Below are 18,732 nucleotides of genomic sequence, written 5' to 3' on the forward strand. Positions count from 1 at the left end.
CCTTGATTAGTTTCCATCCATTCCTTCTTGCCTTGCCTTTTGGTGCTTTGGAAAACAGGTTGACCCTTTTTCTTTGTGTACTACACTTCTAAGTTTAAAAAAAATGGTTTGCGAAGGCCTAAATTAAACTCAGAGGTAAAAAGACGATTAAAGGCAAATTATTGTCCATCGTAGCTCCAGGGAAGGATCCTAGCTGAAAGAATTCCAGACAATCAATGATGGGAACTGTTTGAAAATCAGTTTTATTCATAAATGAAAGATCTCCAAAGATCCATCTCTGAAGTACAGTTTCCATGTATAAAGAAGTTATTTCTCTTTTAACAATCTTTCCTCCTCATTCCAAGACTTCAGATTTTGGCAATGTATTTGTAATCTTGTAACCCACCTCTGTTTAAACTGTTTCCTAGCCTTCTGTTTTTGCAACCATGGACTTCTAGCCTTATTGCCAGCAATGGAATGAAAATGTGAATTAAAAAAAAAAAAACACCTTTGTGTTTTGCAGAACCTTTGCAAAAAATAAAAAGCACGGACAATTGTACAAGGACCAGAATCAACTCTCTTATTTCAACTCTCTTTTTATGTCAACTCTCTTTTTTCCAAAGGATATGAGTAATCTTGGAGATTTTTTAATTGAATGATTGTGATGGTTTTATCGTTGGTGACAAACAAAGAAAGCTAAAACGTTTACATGTCTTAGAGTAACAAAGTTGATCAATGAGAAGAGAAAAAAAAAAGGGAGGAAAGATGACAGAAATGCATTTTAGTCTAATGCATATTTATTGAGAAGTACAGGCTAAAGTTTGGTCCTTTTCCCATTCAAATAAATCCCACATCATAATGGGCAGGTAGATTTACAGTGGCTTACAATACAGCCTTCAAAGTGGGTGCCAGTACATCAACACATCTTACAAACAGTCCTTTTAATCAACGCTAAAGTGCTTTTCTTGCTATTTTTTAAAAAGTTTAATTCCCTTTAATGGAATACCACTCTACACTATATAGCTTTTTCTTACTTTTTTTAAAAAAAGTTATCATATTCTGATCAGTGCTACCCTAGTAATGTAATAACAGTGGCCAGAAAGGTTTTGTTAAATCGTTTTTCCTAATGGAACTTATTCTATAGCATAACATAGCCTCTGTGGCGCAGTGGTTAGAGTGCAGTACTGCAACCTACTTCTGCTGCAGCCGGCTCCCTACAATTTAGCAGTTCAAATCCCATCAGGATCCAGGTTGACTTAGCCGTCCATCCTTCCGAGGTGGGTAAAATGAGGACCCAAATTGTTGGGGGCAATATGCTGACTCTGTAAACCACTTAGAGAAGGCTATAAAGCACTATAAAGTGGTATATAAATCTATGTGCTATTGCTATAATAGTATGTATTGTACTGGGCAATAGGATAAAATAATCCAGAGAGAAGATGAAATTATTTTCTCTGGGTGTTTCAAGGAGAGATTGAACTTCCGTCTGTTGGGATGCTTCATTCATTTGGATTTGCAAGAATGGTACTGAATAAGCTGGTTGGAAAGAAGGTATTCTTTATTCTAGAGCATCGTTCGAATGTAGGTTGCAAGATGAAGTAGAGAGGATGGCAATATTTATAGGACAGAAGGTCTTTTGTGAGGTGTGTGTCTGTGTGTGTGTGTGTGTGTGAATGATCCTTTTGTAATATTAAATGTGGTGGAATATTTAATGTGGAGCGCAGTCGTGCAAGCCGTCATAACTTTGAGTGGTGGCTAACCGACAAGTCATAAGTCAAAGACTACCTGTATCCGGTAGGATGTTCCAATTATTTCAGAAATAGGGATGAGTAAGTTTAGCCAATGGAAGCCTTGTCTTCCTTGACTTTGTCATTTGCCATGTTGTTCATTTCTGACTCTTCAAAGAGAGAAATTGTTCTGACCTAGGCTTCCCCAACAGCACAAAGGCAAGTCCTCATCCTGATAAACCTCCTTTATTTGATTTACAATGAATTTCCTATCCAACAAAGTCCCGGCCAACAGTCTTTCAAGATAGTTTCCAATTACAAAACTTTATCAAGCTTGGAGCATGGCCAGGCCGATATCCTTCAGATACCGCAATACTTGGCAAGCATGCTGGAAGGAACTAATTGTCTCCTGAAAAGCCTCATTCCCCTTTCGCTCCTCTTTTATTCTCTAGTGGAGGGGACATTCACTGTCTACCTGTGGCTTTACTTCCAAGTCAACCCTTGTTCCTCAGCTGTTCCCTTTGTCTGGCAACCCTGCGCATGTGCACACTGGGAACAGGCTCCAACTGTTCTTCTGCCTCACTGATGTTTGACTCTGAAGTCAGCTGATAACTGTCAGATGGCCCTGCCTGCATCTCTGCCTCTGATGCAGAGCACACATCAGAGCCTTACCCAGACTCCAGGAGTGGCCCATGTTCCTCCCCAACCTCCTCTCTGTCTAAACCTGCTGCCAGCTCCTCTGTCCACTGTCGGGCCACAACAAAAATACCACTGGGAATTTCTCCTGCACCTCTGGGCTGTTCCATTCCTTTTGAACAAATGCAGCACTGCGTTTCAGCATCTTTGCAAGCCAATGTATCAGGAATATGGAGAAGCTGGAAAGCGGCCATGTTGGACTCTCCACTCATGAAAACGTAGATCATTTGTCCCATCTGAAGACTAGCTTCCTCCACTGCTGTTTCTTGAGTGACATACAGTAAGTAATAGGGCCACACTGCTTTCACAATGTGCCATCTACAGCATCTGAGGAATGGCAGGGGCCTTACAGAGATCTCTTGCCTGACTGGATCCTTCATCTGGAAGGGAAACTGAGGCAGAAAAAGAAAGTGTTAGTAGCAGTATTGAATAAGCCTCCAGAGATTTCATTCATATTATGTACTTTTACTATGATTCAGATTTGCACATTAAAAGATCCCTAATGCCCCCTCAAAGAACAAATAAAAAGGTAGAACAAATAAAAAATGGCATGATGGAATGGATGCAAACTTTAAAGAAACAGTCACAAACCAACAATGGGAAGAATTATGGAATAAATAAATAAATATAAAGAGAAAACATATTAAATGTATTAAAGATGATATATAACTCTGTCAATAATCACCAAGGTAAACTGATAATGTTGAAAATGTCATGACCCAGAAAGAACCCTTTGCTGTATGTGATGGACACGTTAAAAAAAAAGTGGAAAGACAAACCCCTCAGAAAACTTTAGAAATCATACTTGAAATGAAGCATAATTCTTCTTCTTAGGCATAATTCCAAAATCTGTGAACAAAAAAAAATCACAGTTTACTAAAATACATGTTTATAACTGCAATGATAAGTTTAGTACAACACTGGAAAAAAGATACATTACCAAAGAAATGAAACTGTGATGACACAATAAACAGTGTATATTCTCAACAGACGTTTAACCAAATTTAACCAAGAATAGGTTTCACACATACTATATATTATATAGCAAGGCAAATACAAGTATTTAAAATATAGTTTTATAAAAGGAAGAAGAAATGACTAAAGAACTGAAATCAGAAACACACACAAATATGTAATGTCTATAAATATCGTAGAAAGCCAGTACAATGTAGTGGTTCAGATGCCATATTAGAAACAGGTAGAGTGTGAGTTCTAGTCCCACCTTAGCTATGAAAGCCAGTTGGGTGACCTTGCCAGTCCTCCTTGCTCATCTCTAGGAAGAAACCCCCCCAAGTACTTACAACATTATGTATCTGATATTAATACAATTGAGAAAGTCCAGAAATATTTCACAAGAAGAGTTCTCCACTCCTCTACTTGTTGCAGAATACCTTATGCCACCAGATTTCAAATTTTAGACCTAGACAACCTAGAACTACGCCACCTTTGGTCCGATCTAAGTATAGTATATAAAATCATAGATTGCAATGTCCTACCTGTCAATGAATACTTCAGCTTCAACCATAACAATACAAGAGCAAACAATAGATACAAACTCAAGGTAAACTGCACCAAACTTGATTGCAAGAAATACAATTTAAGCAACAGTACGGTCAATGTCTGGAATACTCTACCTGACTCTGGTTTCTTCCCCAAACCCCCAAAACTTTAACCTTAGACTGTCTACTATTGACCACACTCTTTTCCTAAAAGGTCTGTAGGGGCGTGCATAAGCGCACCACTGTGCCTACCATCCCTGTCCTATTGTTTTTTTATATATGTATCCATTTCATGTATTCATAACTATGTTTATACTTATACCTGTTATAATTGCTTGACAAAATAAAATAAAATAAAAATAAATAAATAAAGGAAAACTACTTCTGAAATCTTAGCAAAAGACTAAGCTAAGCTAAGACTTAGTGAGGATTTGGCAGTCCCCAGAAGCCAACACTGTCTTGAAAACAAACAAACATTATGCAGATAATCCCCCAGTTGTGGACATTTGAAGTTACAACATAACTCCCCCACCCAAGTACTTACAACACAGTCCTGAAATTATGAATGTTGCAGCACCACGGCAGTCGGTCACACTTACAAACAATTCAGAGGCTCTGCAACATTCGCCCTGCCTATTCCACCCCGCCCCCCCATCCCACCAGGTCTACTCCCCTTGGGAAGATCTAGAGAGCCTCTGGTTTCTTGGCCTGTTCAGTGCTTTAGGCCTTTGGTGCATTTGCAGAGAACTTAAAGTACCGCAAGAACATGCAAGATCAGTAATGCAAAGTGTCTCACTACTGATCTCACGGTACTTTGGACCTCTGTTCTCTGCAAACAGAGGCCTGGAACAAGATCTGCAGAAAAAAGCATTGCAAACGGAGAGCAAAAACCCTTTGCCACGTGCATCCCTCTGGGCCTCCATTTTTGTTGACAAAGGCCTCCTCAAGTCCTTTGCCAATGAGAACAGAGGCTTTGCTGATGAGAACGGAGGCCCAGAGGGATGGCTATGGCCATCCCAGCTCCATTCTCATCCACAAAGGGTTTTGCAAAAATAACCAGAGCCTATAGCAAGGGTCTTCAAACTTGGCAAGTTTAAGACTTGTGGACTTAAACTCCTAGAATTCCTGAGCTAACATGACTGGAGGAGGAATTCTGGGAGTTGAAGTCCACAAGTCTTAAAGCTTTCAAGTTTGAAGATCCATGGCCTATAGGGATGCAATATCTTGTCCATGCTCAAGGTGAAACCGCAGCAGAGAGCTGGAGAAAAGACAGCTCCATTGATCACTGAGATCTACCTATGTTAAGTGACCTCATCAGGCAGGAGGAGAAGCATGAGATATCTCAGTGGTTTGGAGAAAGCACTACCCCCCTCCCAATGGCTTTCCCCACCCTGAGATACCTCGGGCACTTAACAACCTGCATATTCGATTCGCAAATGTGTGGGCGAAAGCATAGAATGATCACGTCAAATTATGTGATTCACTCCTATGAATCCTTGGGTTACAAATGTAATTCGCAGGTTCTATTACATTAGTAACTTGAGAACTACCCGTACCTGAGTTGAGACTTTGGTACTTAGCTCAGTCATTCACATCCGCTTGTTGTCTTAAAATAATTCAATATACTTTGTTTCTTATGGTTAACTACTTGTCAACAATAAAATGCACATTAACTGGAGAGTAACTCCTTTATCCACTTATTCACATTGTACTACTCTATCAGTTTTTTTTAATGGCTGTCAAATGATCGATGAGAAAACTCAGTTTGGATGGGTTGCATTCAAAATACTTAAAAGAAGAAAAAAATGCATAAAACATTAGGCTGTGTGAAACTCAAGGACCGGGGCCAGATATGGCTTAGATCTGGCCCACAGGCCCTCCCAGGAAACAGCAAAGGACCAGCCCACAGTGCCTCTGCCAGCAAAAACGGAGCTCGGGAGTCCTGTGTGCAGTCCTCCTGAGCTCCGTTTTTACTGGCAGAGGTTTGCAGGAGGCCGTTGCAGCCTAAAATGGAGCTCCCAAAGGCTGCAGGCAGCAGTCCCAAGCTCCGTTTTCACTGGCAGAGGGTTGGAGGAGGCAGTCACAACCAAAAACTGAGCTCGTAAGTCTGTTTTTGCTGGCAGAGCTCAGGCCACCACAGGGCCCCCGACATGAGTGACGTTGAGCTTACCATGGCCTTTCCGGCCCCCAAGGTCAACCATAACCCTGATGCAGCCCTCAATGAAATTGAGTTTGATACCCCTGGGATAGGATGTGATGATTTATGGCCTTCAGAACCCCTCTAACTACTGTTGGAAGAAATATCCTTCTGGTTCAGTTCCAAATGGGGAAAAAGACACTGGAAACATGGAGGCTGTTTGAAAGGTTTAATGGTGGACAGGAGGACCACATGGCCAGAGTGAAAAGGAAGGATAATCACATGCTTCAAGGTGAAGTAAGAGATCAAGAAAGGGCTGAGGTGCTGAGAGTGCCTGGGTTTTATAACTTTTGTTGGGATTTGAATTGGATTCTGATTGGTTATCAGACTCCCATGGGGCCATGCAGGGCCAACTCTGTAGGCTGTCCTGAGTTCCAGGCTTGGTTGAGCCTTGCTGGATGATGATGCACTGAAAGGGCTTTTGAGCAATTGCTATAGCTTTACCTGGAGATCTTTGTTATGTAAAGTATTCTGGCCCAGGCCTTAATGGCCCACCCATTAACAAAGGTGGGGGGTGAGCTTCTACTTCTGAAGTGAGTTTCTGCTTCTGAGTTTCTTCTCTTTTTAGGGGAAATATTCTGCCTTTTAATATTTCCTAGGATATTTCAATTTTCTAGGAGACGGGTGGGTGCTAACTTCCTACACTACCAATGGCTAAAAACCTCCTCTTAAGGAAGCTAATAAAAATTAGGCATAAGCCATAAATTATGCACCTCATTTAAAAAAAAAACACAGCCAAATAATTCCCTCTGTTAAATGCTCCTTAAATATCCAGCCCTGCTCATAAGTAGGATCATGCCTGTTTTGCAGCACTCTGTCCCATTCTTGTGTCAAACTGGGTATTTTCTTTCCCAAAGAAAGAAATCAGCTATGTAGAAAACAAGAAGTTGATGGCCCTTTCACAGCCAACTAGGAAGGAGTTAAAAATTAGGCTTCATGCTCCTAGCAAACTGAAATGGCCTTTCATAGCACAGACTGGATTTTTTCCCCCAGCAATCTTTGTAGCCAGCATTCAGTGTCTGCCGCTTAACTGATGTGCCCTTGCAAAACTTGTGCAATTCATCCTAGCAAACAAAAGGCATAGTTGCTAAGAGAGTGTCAGCCTGGGGATACATAAAACAGAGGAAAAAAAGGGGGCGGCTTTAGGTCTTGCAAAAATGTTTTCTCTTCTTAAATGTTGTTTCTTTCTGTTCCTCCTCCCCAGCCCTGGGCTTTATCCTTTCAGCCAGAGTTGCTTTTCCTTTCAACAGCTTTGTACTTTTTGGGTGAAAGTAGCCAAATGACATTGGCCGAGAGGTTTAATTTCTTTGTTGCAAATGCCAGTTCTGGGCTCTATTTGGCACTTAGGACCAAAATGTTGTTCTGCATGATCTATCTGTGTTTTCACCTGGCAAGCTTGGAGGTCAAATCCTTTAAACACTTTCTTGTCTTCTGCAAACATAACAACATAACATTCTAGAACATAGAACAGTAGAGTTGGAAGGGACCTTGGAGGTCTTCTAGTCCAAACCCCTGCTTGAGCAGGAGATCCTATACCATTTCAGAAAAATGGCTGTCGAATCTCTTTTTGAAAGCCTCCAGCAATGGAGCATCCACACCTTCTGAAGACAAGCTATTTCATTGGTTCACTGTTCTCACTGTTAGAAAATTTCTCCTTCGTTCTAGGTTGCTTCTCTCCTTGGTTAGTTTCCATCCATTGTTTCTTGTCCTGCCTCCTGGTGCTTTTGGAGAATAGGTTCACACACACACACACACACACCCATCTTTGTAGGAGACCCTCAAATATTGGAGCACTCCTATCATGTCATGCCTAATCCTTCTTTTCATTAGACTAGACCAGGGGCGTCAAACTCAAGGCCCACAAGCTGGATGCATCATGTGCTGGCACCGTCCCATTTAGCGAAGGGGGGAAAAGTCCCGATATGTCATGTGATGACGCCGTGATCACGTGAGTTTGACACCCTTGGACTAGACATACCCAATTCCTGTAACCATTCTTGGTATGTTTTAGCCTGCAGTCCTTTAATCACTCTTGTTGCTCTTCTCTTTCAACATTCAACAGAGGAGAAGAAGGAAAGAATGTCATTAGATATATCATCAGTCCAATATATATTTACTTCCTTATCTAAAATGGAGCATAAATAGCCTGTCTCCCTCATCTGTTGGCCAAAACCTAGGTTGGCTTCATGTCCTATAATTTCCTTTGGTTTCAAGTGAGCTTTGTCAGTTGTGGTGCCTTTGGTTTACCATGGGTAAGCAAACAGAGGTGCCAGAGGTGGGTATTCAGCAGGTTCGGACCAGTTCTGGACAACCGTTAGTGGTTTTGAGTAGTTCGGAGAATCAGCAAATATCCCCTCTAACTGGAGATTTTACAGTATCTTTCCCCTGCCATGCCCACCAAGCCACACCCACAGAAACAGTAGTAAAAACAAATTGAATCCCACCACTGTACCAGAGGTGGGATTCAGCAGGTTCTGACCAGTTCTGGAGAACCAGCAGCAGAAATTTTGTGTTCGGAGAACCAGAAAATACCACCTCTGACTGGTCCTGCCCCCATCTCTTCTCTGCCTCCCAAGTCCCAGCTGATCATCTGGGTCTTCTTTGGTTGCCCTGCACAGGAGAACAGAGCTGAAAAGCAGGTGAGTGGGGTGGGGAGGGAATGGAGATTTTACAGTATCCTTCCCCTGCCATTCCCACAAAGCCACACCACGCCCACCAAGCCAAGCCCACAGAACTAGGAGTAACAATTTTTGAATCCCACCACTGGACTTAGTGCAATGTGTGAATAAGTTTGAGGGCCCTGGGGCAAAGTCAGGAGTGGGTTTCTACCAGTTATGTCTATCTCTGTAGAACCGGTAGCTCTGAAGAACCGGTTCTATGTCTGCTGGTGTTTTTGCCCACCCGCCCACCTGGGCTTTTATCTGATCTTTATTTCCTGATATTTCAACTTCAGCAGGAACGAGCCACAGCTGCAGTTAAAAAAAACAAGAAAAGAGGCCTGTTTCAAAGGCTGCTTCTCAGCAGGCCGCATGCTATGATTTATGACGATTTATAGGTGTGTGGCTCATAGAGGGCAGGGAAGCTCCTAAATCCTGAACCGGTAGATGACCCTTTCGTATCTCACCCCTGAGCAAAGTTCCACATTGTGCTTCTACTCAAAAACTGATAAAAATCTCACAAATGAATAAGAAATATCTTCTTCTGCATATTCCTTTGGTGGAGACAGATGGAAAAAGCTGCTTCTCTTCTTCAGGCCTTATTCAAGAAAACATTTGCTGAATGACATGCAAATTAAAACTCAGTTTCTAGAAAGGCCTACAGCTAATTGTGGAATGTGGAGGCTTAGCTTCGGATGAGCTAAGTTATCAGATGAATTTCAAGTAGTAAAAAAGAGGAAAAAAAACAGAAAAAACTAATTTCTTAAATATTTGCCTTCGTTTTAACAATGACTTGGCTTCTCAGTGTTCTTTCTATTTGGAGTATAAGTAGGTGTTTAGGAATTTTCTGGTAATGTGCCAAGAATGGACAATGACAACAGCTACTTGCATTGTCTTTAAAATCAGATGATGCATTTACTCACTCATGGATAAGAAGTGGGAGGGAAGAGAGAGAGAGAGAGAGAGAGAGAGAGAGAGAGAGAGAGAGCGAGAGCGCTTTAAATAATATGACTATTTAATTTAAATAATATGAGAATAATATGAGAAAGGAATAAGCAGAGCCAGGTGTATTTGGGCTACAAGATCTGGGCTGCAAAAATCCTACGTGACTGACTACTTAGGTGGCAGCAAATACATCCAGAATATTCTTATCACTAGGTTGCCATCTAGTGGCTGTACTGATTTTTGCAAAGCAGAATCCCAGGATAAAGAAACAGCTGCTTTAATGAGCTACTCATTAAGTCCTGCCGGTTCCCAAACACCTTTTCCAAAATCAAATCTGAAACACCTCATATCCATTATAATTTATCAATAGTAAAATTCATGGTAGAATTTCATTACATTTCAAATGACACACACATAAAAACAGGTGAAGATTCAATGACTTCCACTTTGACTTTTTTTTTTTTTACTGTATCTTGCAGGCATCCTTGGCAGGGGAGATTTATAGCACTGCTGTTTCTTTCTCTACCAATTTTCCTCTTTTTCTAAATAGGAGGGTTTTTTTCCAACTTCCCTTGCTGATAAAACTATTGAAAGGGGAAATTGGAAAGGGAAATAAAATATATTTCTTGAACTGGAAAAATTTCTTCTCTGCTTTTAGTTTGGGGTTTTTTGGGTAGTGGTAAGAGAAGATCCAAAATTGCCTTTCCTTTTTCTTTTGGGAAAATCCCTTTTTATCACATGGTAGCGATCTATAACCTAACAATGGCTGGTAGATGTTTACAGCTTTCGGTTGCTGTACTTGCCTTTCCTAGACCATTGGACTTGCCCCAATCATGCGCAATCCACTTTAACTAACAGATTAACAGAGTTGGAAGGGACTCTGAGGTGGTATTCAGCAGGTTCTGACCTGTTCTGGAGAACCGGTAGTGGAAATTTTGAATAGTTCAGAGAACCGGCAAATACCACCTCTGACTGGCCCCGCCCCCATCTATTCTCTGCCTCCCAAGTCCAGCTGATTGGCTGTGTTTTCTTTGGTTTCCCTGCACAAAAGAACGGAACTGGGAAGCAGGTTAGTGGGATGGGGAGGGAATGGGATTTTGCAGTAACCTTCCCCTGTCATACCCACCAAATCATGCCCACCAAGCCATGCCCACCAAGCAATGCCCACAGAACCGGTAGTAAAAATGTTTGAGTCCCACCACAGAAGGGACCTTGTAGGTCATCTAGTCCAACCCCCACCCCCATCCAAGCAGGAGACCTTACACCATTTCTGACAAATGGCAGTCCTATCTCTTCTTGAAAGCTTCCAGTGATGAATAAACAAGCCTTGTGTCAGGGCTCCAACAAATCCACCCTCATTCATTCCAAGAGTCTCTAGCCGCATCTCAGAGAAAAGAAAATTGGTTTATTAGAAATTGCCATGTTGGCGCGTGGCTGGGTGCAGCCAGTACTAAATCACATCATACATTTCCCCCTTGACCCTGGTCTTTCCCCTGGATGTGACTTCTCCAATGGGACACATCGGTCTCCAAGAGTCATCCATCATGCTCTCCGATAACCTTCTTATGCTCCGACAACTTTAGGCTACCGAGATGATTATCTAGGCATTTCAAGAATGCCTTGTTTTCTCCCACTCCTATTTTCGGGCAGCTAAAAAGACCAAAGGGTATCTTTTTAGTTGACACCTTGCTTATCATGAGAACTCATAAAACATTCTTATTCTAGTAGAAATGTAGATGGTCCTCGACTTATTAAGCCCAATATTTTTGTTGTTAAGTGAGACATTTGTTAAGTGAGTTTTGCCCCATTTTATGACCATTCTTGCCACAATTGTTAAGGGAATCACTGCAGTTGATAAGTTAGTAACCCTGGGAGTTAAATGAATATGGCTTCCCCATTGACTTTGCTTGTCTGAAGGTCACGAATGACATGACCCTGTGACACTAAAATGGTCATAAATGTGAACCTGTTGCTAAGCATTCGAAGTTTGATCACGTAACCCTGGGGATGCTGCAAAGGTCGCAACTCTGAAAAATGGTCATGTCACTTTTTTTCAGTGCCGTTGTAACTTTGAATGGTCACTGAGTGAACTGTTGAAAGTCGAGGACTACCTGTACTCTGGAAGTTTTAAAACATAAAAAGCACAGATAGTCCTCAACTTACAGCCACAACTGAGTCCAAAGTTTCCGTTGCTAAGCCAGGCAGTTGTTAACTGAGTTTTTACAACCTTTCTTTTAACCACAGTTGTTAAATGAATCACTGCCTTTGTTAACTGAATCACACTGTCGTGTGAATCTGGCTTCTCTCATTGACTTTGCTCAACAGAAGCCAGCTGAGAAGCTTACAAATAGTGACTATGTGACTCCCTGTTTTAAATTCATGCCAGTTGCCAAGTGCCCAAATTTTGATCATGGGAACAAGCGGATGCTGCCACGGTTGTAAGTGTGAAAAACGGTCATTAGTCACTTTATTGTCAGTACTGTAATAACTTCAGTCACTAAATGAATGGTTGTAAGTCAAGGACAAGCTGCCTGGGAAAGCCAAGGAAAATCATCAAAACCATGAAAAAGCGAAAGTTAGAATATTTTGGACATGGGATGCGGCACCCGGAATAATACGGCATACTTAATCCTCCAGGGAAAGATTGAAGGCAAATGAGGTCCAGGCAGAAGAAGAACATCATGGCTTCAAAATCTAAGGGACTGGTTTGGAGAAAACTCAGCAGCACTTTTTTGTGTGGCTGTTGATAAAAATAGAATCACCAACATGATTGCCAACGTCTGATGATGAATATAGGAGGAGGAGGAGGAGGAGGAGGAGGGGAGGAGGAGGAGGAGGAGGAGGAGGAGGAGGAGGAGGAGGAGGAGGAGGAGGAGGAGGAGGAGAAGAAGAAGAAGAAGAAGAAGAAGAAGAAGAAGAAGAAGAAGAAGAAGAAGAAGAAGAAGAAGAAGAAGAAGAAGAAGAAGAAGAAGAAGAAGAAGAAGAAGAAGAAGAAGAAGAAGAAGGGGAAAGAGGAGGAGGAGGAGTCAAGGACTACCTTCAGTAACAAAGTGTCCCATCTTGTATTTGCTTCTAGGCTCCCAGAACATCTTTTTTTTCAAATGATCTTTTCCAAAATTATTTTGCCACATGTTTAACACTGACAACTACCTTACTGGTGGTTTCTGCCTTGTACATGCTTATTTGGATTAATTAAAGGAAGCCAGTCTAGTCATGTCATAGCTCCTGACCAGGCACATCCTACTATGAGCTGGAAAGCCACAGATACGGACGAGAGAGTATTCTAGCGCAGAAAGCAGAAACTTCCAGGCATGAACTGGTGGCAGGCACACACACAAATTAGGCACACACTATGCCTCTTACCATGTTGCTCTAGGAGAGGTATTTCATATGAATTAGTTTTGTAATTCAAACGATTTCAGTAGGGTTTTTCGTTTTGTTTTGTTTTAAAGGTGGGAGGGTTGCTTTGGAACAAGCAAATCGCTCAGTTGACGAAAGTATACAAAGAGGGTAGGGAAGAAGGGAAAGAGTTTTTATTAACATTTTCTCTCTGGTAATACAAAGGTTGGTGCTGGTCATGGACATTCTTCTGCATTTTTTTCTTAACAACGTCACATCAACCAAGGAGAAATTGAGAAACAATCCTCTTGATGGATGCAGTTTTATTTACAAGGTAGTCAAAACTCATTAGAATCACAAAATCATTCGGGTTGGAAGTGATCTTGGGGACGTTTTAGTCCAACCCAGCCCAGTGTAGGCATCTTCATACCATCCCAGACAAATGCTCTCCAGTTTGAATCTCTCACTGTAGAGCATGGTTGTCAAAGTCATGGCCCACAGGCTGGATGTGTCATGTGCTGGCCATGCCCACGACCGGTTTAGTGGAGGGGGAAAAAGTCATGATACGTCACGTGACGCCACCATGAGGTCGCAAGTTTGACACCCCTGTTGTAGAGCTTCTAACCACTTCTTGCTTAAGCCTCTAACACTATGGGGAATAAATTCACATCCTCTTCCCGATGAAACCCCTTCATCTGTGGGAAGTGTGCTATCATGTCTCCCTTCTCTTCTTCAGACTAAACTTGCCAAGTTCTTTCAATTGCTCTTTATAGGATTTCACCTTCAAACTCCTTATGATCTTTCCACTGTTCTCTGCATTCTTTCTGGTTCCTCACTGTCCTTTTGTACTATGACGACCAGAACTGGAAACAATATTCTAGGTGTGCTTTGGACAGTGCAGTATGGAGCATTTCTAAAACTTCCCGTAAAATTGGATACTATATTTCTCTATTAATGCAAATTGCATCGGATCTCATGCAGCTGCGTCGCATTGCTGGCTCATCCTAATTTGTGGTCTACCAAAACCACAAATTAGGATAAGCAGCATTCCAATATTTGAGGGGCTGCCACAAAAAACAAGGGGTCAACCTAGTTTCCAAAGCACCAGAAGGCAAGACAAGAAACAATGGATGGAAACTAAACAAAGAGAGAAATTTCCTTACAGTTAGAACAAATAACCAGTGGAACAGCTTTGTCTTCAGAAGTTGTGGATGCTCCATTGCTGGAAGCTTTTAAGAAAGATAAGACACTTGTCTGGAATGGTATACGGTCTCCTGCTTGAGCAGGGGGTTGGACTAGAAGATCTCCAAGGTCCCTTCCAACTCAGTTATTATTGTCAGGGCTCCAACAAATGCACCCTCATTCATTCCAAAAGTCTCTAGCCACATCTCAGAAAAAGTACATTGGTTTATTAGAAATTGCCATGTTGGTGCATGGCTGGGTGCAGCCGATACTAAATCACATCATACATTTCCTCCTTGACCCCGGTCTTTCCCCCACCCCCTGGATGTGACTTCTTTAATGGGACACATCTCTCTCCAAGAGTCATCCATCATGCTCTCCAATAACCTTCTTATTCTCCGACAACTTTGGGCTGCCGAGGTAATTATCCAGGCATTTCAAGAATTCCTTGTTTTCCCCCACGATCTTTTTCTGGCAGCTAAAAAGACCAAAAAGTATTTTTTTTTTTTGAGTTGACAATTATGTTAAGAAACACAGATCATAAATGCTACTCCTAAACCAAATAATACCTTGGGGTAGGATTCAGCCGGGTTGGACCGGTTCAAGCAAACTGGTAGTTCCAGTGATTAGTTGGCTCCACCCACCCACCCCTGACCTAGTCTGTCCGATATTTCCATGTTTCTCAGCCCAGCTGATTCGCATGACAGAGTGTATTACCGCGCCTCAGCTGTTTTACTCACTGGGGCTGCAGCAGAAGGTAAGTTTGAGAGATGAAAATGGGCAGTTTTCAAATGTTGCGAGTGACCGCAAGGCGTGTTCTCACCGAACCGGTTGTTACACCCGTTGAATCCCACCACTGGTCATGCCCCCTGGCCATGCCCAACCACCCAGTCAGTCATTAGGGAAGAGAACTGGTTGTTAAATTATTTGAATCCCACCACTGTAATACCTGGTACCTGGTTATTTTTCCCTACCAAAGAACTGTGCATTTCTCCCCACATTTTATTCAATAGGGCCAAATGTTCAAGTCCATCAACAATTCTTTTGAATCTTGAGCCTCTCTTCTGATGTATTAGCAATTTCTCTCCCCACTCACCCTTTGTGCAATTAAACAAATGTATTAACGTTCATTTTAAAGACCCACTATAAAACGTTATTGCCTCATCGTGGCAGGACCTGGATAACCTTGAATGAACTTAGAAAGTAACCAGGGTCAGTATTTGATTGGAAGACTATTAGGAAATCCCAGGACTGCAGGCTGAGAAGCATAGTCGTGAGTGATCATATCCCTGGTAGAAAATTACAGGATTGTGCTTTTGAAGTCTCCGAAGAGTTGAATGTGATTTGGAGACTTTATTTTGATTAAAGTAAAAAATGAAAGCACATTTTATTTGCCTGCCCAGGCTGTGCTGGGAGTTTCCATTCCAGGGAATGGTTGAAAAGTTATGGCTTGGACTTGTGCTGATCAACAGTTCCTCTGCAGCCATTAGCTGGCTCGCTTGGCAACCATCTCAGGCTAGAGTTGCCCTTGCCAGAATGCCCTGTTACTGCCTGATAAGCATTCCTTCTACATTCTCTTCATTCCAGCATAATCTTCCTCCTGTTCATCATGAATGGTCTTTTGACAATCCCATCCATCAAAATATCCCAGCAACAAAACGCATGGAGAAATTTCCCTCTTCACTGCTCTCCTGTTGTAAAAACTGCCTTCCCCCAAATTCATTGAACCCCAACCAAGCTACGAAGATTCTTTTTAAATATTTATTATAGGTGGGGGTGAACTTTACAGCCTGTAAAAAAGAACCAGAATAGCACCCTCAAATTACAATTACAGAGTTCAAATTTTGTGTTGCTAAGCAGGACTGTTGGGTTTTGCCCCCATTTTATGATCCTTTTGCCACAGTTGTTAAGCGAATCACTGAAGTTGTTAAATAAATCATGGGGTTATTAGGTAAATCTGGCTTGCCCCATTGACTTTGTTTGTTAGAAGCCAGCAGGGAAGGTTACAAATGGCAATCACATGGCCTTGGGACAGTGCAACTGTCATATGCCAGTTGCCAAGTGCTTGAATTTAGATCACATGACTCAGGGGATGCTGCAGTGGTTATAGGTATGAGTTATAAGTCAGTGCCGTTATAACTTCAATCACTAAATGAGTGGTTATAAGCCAAGGACTATGCAATGGCTAAATACACTAGGATTGGGGAGTAAAAGGTAAAGGAATCCCTGCAGATTTTACTCCACCAGTCGTTGCTGACTCTAGGGGTTGGTGCTAATCTCCGTTTTAAGGCCATTGAGACAGCACTGTCTGAAGACATTTCCATGGTCATGTGACCAGCATGATGTCCTGGAGCACTGTTACCTTCCCAACAAAATGCTACATGAGACATTATAAGCTAAGAATAGACAAGAAAATCATGTTCATGACGTAAAACATTCAGAAACTAAATTGAAACAAGCTTGGAGAGCAAACCACTGCCAAAAGTGGTACCTATTTATCTATTCACATTTGCATGCTTTCGAACTGCTAGGTTGGCAGGAGCTGGGACGAAGATGGGAGTTCGTCCTTGCATGGCACTGAGGTCTCAAATCTGGGCTACCAACTTTCCAGCTGACAAGCCCAGCATCTTAACTGCCACTGAGGATTGGGGAGACCCATATTCAAATTCGACTTGGGCCTTAGAAGCCTAGTGAGCATTTGGGCTACTGTTGCTTTCTCTTGCCCCGACCTATTTTACAGGATTTTTGTGATCAAACATTTGGGGGGATTTGAATGTTCAGGCTCCCCAATGCCAGGGAATAATGTTCATGTTGCCCCCTAATTTGTAGCCCATCCCCTCTGCCAAGTAGCCGAAGGTAGTAGTATAAAGCACATCCTCAGAAATTGGGTTGTGATGAGTCAGCCAGCAACCAAGATATCAAAGAACAAATCATTAGCTGAATTTATGCTATGTCCTAAATGAGAAGTCATCAAATTTTTCTACGTTAAGGTTTGGTATGACGTACTAAGGAACAGATTTCCAAAAGCAAGAGATCAGTCAACAACATTAAATTTGAGTCTGCTGGTTTAAAATGTAATATATTAATATAATTATTCTCCACTTGGGTATTTAACCATGTTCATCTTCTGCATTATTGACAATTGCAGTTGGATAACTGGGGGATATATGAAACCTGGGGACCAGGGGTGTCTGTAGGGGTGGACTTCAAAAAAGCTAAGATGTCCACCACCAAGCAGATACCCGACTGGGCCCTCCAATTGTGCTTTTCTGCACGAAACAATAAACCATAGCTAGGTGCTACACATTGACTGTGACTAGTTTAATATAGCACAAAGGTAAAATCACATTATGGCTTTCTTCAATGTCTGAACCCAAGCAAGACTGCAAGGAATTTCCTCCTGGCTCAGCCAAGGACATCCTATTTATCATTAATATATTGCTTGCATTCTCTGGCAGCCATGAATAGCCTCTTGCCTATTGCCTGAGGCCAATCTGCTTATATCCTAAATTGATTCACATATTATACCAAGTTACGGTTTCTTCTCTGCTTTCCTCCCACTGCAGCAATTCTATAAATGCAATAGAAATATGATGGCAGAATGCAAAAAAAAAAAAAAAAACAAACCTTGTTCAGTTTTCCTCCACTTATCTGAAAGGAAATGTAATTTTTCCCCCTCATTCATTCACTGATTCATTCGTTCGTGTCATTGTTAAGATATTGAACCGGGATTGTGAAAACTCAAGTGCAAATAGATTCTCAGCCATGGAAACTCTCTGGACAAATTGATGTCTTTCTTTTTTTTTTCTCTCAGCCCAACCTACTTCACAGGGTTGTTGTTATGAGGATAAAAAGGAGATACGCCACCTTCAGCTTTTAGAGGAAAAATGGGATATAAACAGCGGTGGGTTTCTACCGGTTCTGTCCACCTCTGTAGAACCAGTAGCTCTGAAGAGCAACATAGAACCAGTTCTATGTCTGCTGATGTTTTTGTCCACTCGCCCACCGGGGCTCTTATCTGATCTTTATTTCCTGATTTTTCAACTTCAGCTGCCAAACGAGGCACAGCTGCAGTTAAAAAAGCAGGAAAAAAGGGCTTTTTCAAAGGCTGCTTCTCTACAGGCAGCGTGCTGATGACAATTTACAGGTGCGCCAGCGTGCAGGGAAGCACATCGTAAATCACCGAACCTCATAAATCATCGCACCGATAGTTAACCCTGTCGGATCCCACCCCTGGATATAAACCAGGTAAAATAGGATCTTTTTCAATTCTTGGAGATTTCTCGTAATGGAGCCAAGTGCTTTTCTGACTTTCCTTGGTTGGCCTGTCTTTATTATGGATAAACAGGGCAAGTGTGTTAGGCTTCAGATTAGGTCTACTGGAACTTCTTTTACTAAAGGTCATCTCCCTTCCACGTTTGTGTAAAAAGAGGAAAAATGTGAATAGTGTCATTGCTACACACAACAGGATCCACAAAGGCTGACCGTCAGTAGAGTTTTCTACTTAACGT

At 41.9% G+C, this 18,732-nt stretch overlaps 1 protein-coding gene across 1 annotated transcript in view; it reads right to left on the reverse strand.

The window, feature by feature from the left end:
- Positions 1–475: 475 nt before the first annotated feature.
- Positions 476–18,732, reverse strand: part of RBM38 (RNA binding motif protein 38) — a 57,857-nt gene continuing 39,600 nt past the window's right edge. Inside the window, exons 5-6 of the transcript XR_015742682.1 lie at positions 3,182–3,251; positions 476–2,794 (exon numbers count right to left, since the gene is read on the reverse strand). The gene's annotated coding sequence lies outside the window, so the exon portion shown is untranslated. The remainder of the gene's footprint in view (positions 2,795–3,181; positions 3,252–18,732) is intronic.

The sequence above is a fragment of the Pseudonaja textilis genome, chromosome 3 (assembly GCF_049901715.1).
Source record: "Pseudonaja textilis isolate UNSWEBS1 chromosome 3, rPseTex1.2, whole genome shotgun sequence".
NCBI lineage: Eukaryota > Metazoa > Chordata > Lepidosauria > Squamata > Elapidae > Pseudonaja > Pseudonaja textilis.